The 4,924-nt window shown below is 45.3% G+C and overlaps 1 long non-coding RNA gene across 1 annotated transcript in view; it reads right to left on the bottom strand.

The window, feature by feature from the left end:
• Nucleotides 1–4,924, bottom strand: part of LOC109324177 — a 17,210-nt gene that overhangs the window by 11,349 nt on the left and 937 nt on the right. The window contains exon 2 of the long non-coding RNA XR_002104874.1: nt 1,287–1,294. This is a non-coding gene — a long non-coding RNA (uncharacterized LOC109324177). The remainder of the gene's footprint in view (nt 1–1,286; nt 1,295–4,924) is intronic.

The following is a 4,924-nucleotide window of genomic DNA, read 5'->3' as shown; positions in this document are numbered from 1 at the left end:
CAGCAATGGCAGATGACAGAACAAGGAGCAATGGTCTCAAGTTGCAGCAAGGGAAGTTTAGGTTAAATATTAGGAAGAGTTTTCTCACTAGGAGAGTAGTAAAACACTGGAACAGGTTACTCAGAGTGGTGGTAGAAGCCCCAACCTTTGATGTTTCCAGAACCCAGCTAGAACAAGCTTTGGCTGAAATAATCTAGTTGGGGATGGTCCTGCTTTGGGCAGAAGGTTGGACTAGATGAACTCCTGAGGTCCCTTCCAACTCTAACTTTCTATGATTCTGTGATATGATAAATCTAACAAATTTAGAGTTTGAAACTCTGAAAAAGGTAAAGAGGCTGCAGCCCTGGGGTATTATAAAAATAAGGGCAAATCCTAAACTGTCCATGGATGTCTCCTAGGTTCCTGCTACACATTACATATACTTTATAATGAACTGGTTAATCTTACAGTAAATTTAGACTGGCCACATGTGCAAAATAAAACTGACCACAAGTGCAAAATGATTATCACACGATTAACTGTTTAATCACACAATACATTTAGACTGGCCACACATGCAAAGTAATTATCAACACCTCTGTACTATCCAGCTATAAAAAGAGTCAACTAGCTACAAGGTTAGTGCTTAGAAATGTGTAACAACTCTATACCTGGTTTCTATCTAGCTTTAAGTTGAATGTGTGGCAGGGCCCCCAGGAGAATATTTGATCCACTCCTCTAATGATAGTATAGTCAAGACTGGAGACTAGTTATAGGCTCCAGCTAAAACTGAGTATCCCTACACTCAAACAGAGGAGACTTTGGCCTTTAGTCATGGATGGGAGGCGAGTGTCAGTTGAAAGAGACCATGTTAGTTGATGCACTCCAGCTGGGAAGATTTCTTCTCCCTCCCTCCTGGTGCAGTGGCTGAAGCAATCAGCAGCTGGGAAGGGGGTGGTGGGAAATTCCCCTCAGCTCTCCATGGATGCCTGGGCTGAGGAACCCAGGCTGAGAGAAACCCCCTGAGGGGGAGACTCCACCAAAGTAGGCCAGCACTCAGAAAGGGGGATCCTTAACCCCCTGTGGGGGGACACCAGGGGGTTGTGGACACTTGGCTGGGCTGACAACAGCCAGCAGGCTGGGAGACATGCTCCAGCACCCCCAGCCTACTGGCCTGGGTCAGTGCAGGCTTCTTCTTGCCTTTCCCAATTGAAAACTGAACATCAGTACAGCTGGTTATCAGTTCAACCTATGCAATTTAGAGGAAGCTGCCTAGATTGAATCAATTCTGCCTTGGGCTTTTTGACTGTCTGTACTTAGCCTACATGCAAATGGGTATAGAGATCAACATGCAAATGTAGAATGCTATGTAAAACTGACCTTTTCTGTATTTCTTTGGGACAATGCAGACAAATTTGTTTAGTTGGAACTGTAATTATACACATCAGCACTTGCACTTATTCCAAAGGAACTACTTTTGACCTTGTCAGTTACTGCATCTGAGTCAAGTCAAGAACTACCATAAAACACCTGGACTGTGCTTTTGCCTGCAAGGACTGGGGATGAAGAAAGGAGGAGGGAAGAGCTGGGATGAGCAACAAGAATCTTGAGTTGCTCTTAGCCCAGTCAGGTTGGAAAAGGGAACAAGAGCTCCCCAGAAGACATGAAGCAAGACAAAGAACCTCTTCAAAATCTCTTTCATGTGCATACTTCGGACATCTTTGGACACAAAATAATTGGGTCGCACTTTTCTTGGGCTCACTCTCAGTTTGAGGGCACATTCCCATTCAGAAAATAGACATAATTGTTTATTCAGGCTTGGAGGTTCAGTGCCATGAGCTGAGGGAATGGAGCTCCCTCAACATGACAGGAAACTGAAGACCTCCAGTGGAGGGCTCAAATTCCTGTACACAAATGCCAGGAGCATGGGGAACAAACAGAAGGAACTGGCCCTCCTGCTTTCCCACAGGGACTATGATATCACAGAGATAACAGAAATCTAGTGAGACTCTATCCATGATTGGACCGTAGCTATAGAGGGCTACACCCTGCATAGGAGGGATTACATAGGGTAAAAGGGTGGAAGTGTAGCTCTATATATAAGGAAGCTGAAATTGGTAATAAGGAAAAGCAACTTGATACCCTCTGGGTCAAGATATGTTGGGGACAAGCTGAAAGGGACCTAACTGTAGGAATATACTACAGACTTCCAAATCAAGATAAGGAGCTAGATCTGGAATTCTACAGAGAACTGGAAGAGACTGTGAGAGCATGGGATATGGTCATCATGGGTGACTTTAACTACCCAGACATCTCCTGGGAAGAACACTTAGCCAGATCTGACTGGTTGCATAGAGTCCTGACTTGTATAGCTGAGCTCTACCTGTCTCAGGAAATATACAGGCCGACCAAAGGAAATGTGTTCCTAGATTTAATTTTGACCAAGGGGAACAACCTGGTGAGTGACCTGATGATAGAGGGTAACCTAGGCAACAGTGACCATGACACTATCGCTTTCACTGTCCATCATAGGGCTGGAAAATCTGTCAGTAAAGTACAAATTCTTGACTTTAAAAATGCTAAGGACTTTAGAGGGTAAAGCCCTATGGGATCATGGACCACAGGGAAAGATTGTGGGTGAAGAGGGGTCATTCCTCAACACGATCCTCAGCGCATAGAAGTTATCTATACCTATACATAAAAAGGTGGCACAGGGACCAGAAGACCATCTTGGCTCAAAAGGGAAGTCACAGATCTTCTGGAAAAAAAAAGGGAGGTATACTAGTAATAGGCCCCCAAGGAGAACTACATAACATTGACCCATACCTGTAGAGTGGCAGATTATAAAAGCAAAGGAGGTGACCAAATTCAGGTTAGAAGCCAAAATCAAGGACAATAAGAAGTCCTTCAATAGGTATGCAGGTAACAGGAGGAAAACAAGTGGAAATGTGGGACCATTGCTCAGTGCATCTGGACATCTGATCACCGACACCAAGGAGAAAACTGAACTCCTGAACAAGTACTTCGCATCTATATTCCACTAGTCTAAGAGTGATAGCCTGCCAAATGCAGATATGACACGGAATAGTCACAGTAGGGATGATCACCTACCAACAGTCAATGTAAAACTGGTGAAAGAACAGCTAGGGGCTGGATATTTATAAGTCAGCAGAACTGGATGAACTCCATCCAAGAGTGCTGAATAAACTAGCTGAAGTCATCGCAGGCCACTGGTGAACATCTTTGAGAATTCATGGTGCTCAGGAGAGGTCCCAGAAGACTGGAAAAGGGCCATTGTTGTGCCCATTTTCAAGAATGGGAAGAGAGAGGAACCAGGGAACTACAGGCCAATCAGCCTGACCTCAGTCCCAGGAAAAATCCATGAAAAATGTCTCGAGTCCATATGCGGTAGAAGGCAAAATTCTGAACAACAGCCAGCACAGTTTTGTCATGGGTAGGTCATGTCTGACTAACTTCATCTCCTTCAGCAACTAGGTTACTCACCACCTGAATAAGGGAGATGAGGTTGACGTCATTTACTTGGAATTTAGGAAAGCCTTTGACTTGGGGTCCCATGAGGCTCTCAAGATAAAACTAGGAGACTATGGGCTCAACAATTCAATGGTCAGACGGGTGGGAAACTGGCTGTGGGGTCAGACCCAGAGAGTATTAATAGATGGATCTATGTCGACCTGGTGGGAGGTAGCCAGTGGTTTCCCCCAGGGTTCAGTACCAGTGCTTTGCAACATCTTCATCAATTATCAATTATCTGGATATGCACACTGGCAAACAGGTATGCAGGTAACAGTGTGAAAAGCACACTGGCAAAGTTCACTGATGACACGAGGCTGTGGGGAACTGCAGCCATGCATCAGGGTAGGCTGACAATCCAGGAGGACCTAAATTGATTAGTCAGGTGGGCAGACCAGAACCAGATGCTGTTCAATGCTGAGAAGTGTAAAGTGCTCCATCTGGGGAGGAAAAATCGAAACAAACTTACAAACTCAGTGGTGCTACCCTAGCTAGCACCACATCCGAAAAGGACCTGGGGGGTCATAATTGACCATAAAATGAATATGAGCTACCAATATGATGCTACAGTTAGCGGAGCAAACAATGAACTAGCATGCATCAACTGATGCCTCTCAAGCAAAACTAAGGAAGTTATTCTCCCGCTCTACTCAGCATTGGTGAGGCTGCAGCTGGAGTACTGCATCCAGTTCTGGATGCTACACTTCAAGTAGGATATGGAGAAGCTTGAAAGAGTCCAGAGAAGAGCTACTTGTGTGATTAGAGGCCTGAAGAGCAAACCATACAAGGAAAGGCTGACAGATATGGGACTGTTCAGCCTGGAAAAGAGAAAACTTTGGGGGGATTTTGTGGCAGCTTGCAAATATATCAGGGGTGATCATCAGGGACTAGGTGAACAACTATTCCCCAAAGTGCCCCAGAGGAAAACCAGAAGCAATGGTCAGAAACTCCTAAAAGAAGGTTTCAGCCTAGATATAAGGAAAAACTTCTTCACTGTTCATGTGACCAGACTCTGGAATAGACTCCCAGCAGGGGTAGTGTAGGCACCTACCATGGAGATCTTCAAAAGGAGACTGCATGGACACCTTGCTGGGGTTATTTGACCCCAGAAGTCTTTCCTGCCCAGAGCAGGGGGGGGCTGGACCTGATGATCTCATAAGGTCCCTTCCAGCCCTAAACTTGTGTGAATCTGTGATATACTTGAACGCACATAACAGGACCTTTGAAACTTCTGTTCTTCATCTTGAAGTGAATACAGACTTAGTAACCACTTCCTCCACCATTGCGGACCATTGTAACAGGTTTGTGTGTATCTATCTTCTTTCTTTCTCAGCGTTGCGAACCCCATCCCTCCCTTCCCCTCCTCCCCCCACCCCTGGGCTTAGTTGGCTAACACTGTATCTCCTGTAACCTA

Source organism: Crocodylus porosus, unplaced genomic scaffold (genome assembly GCF_001723895.1).
Source record: "Crocodylus porosus isolate Cpor-Errol unplaced genomic scaffold, CroPor_comp1, whole genome shotgun sequence".
NCBI classification, from domain to species: Eukaryota; Metazoa; Chordata; order Crocodylia; family Crocodylidae; genus Crocodylus; species Crocodylus porosus.
This window is presented reverse-complemented; position numbering and strand designations above follow the sequence as displayed.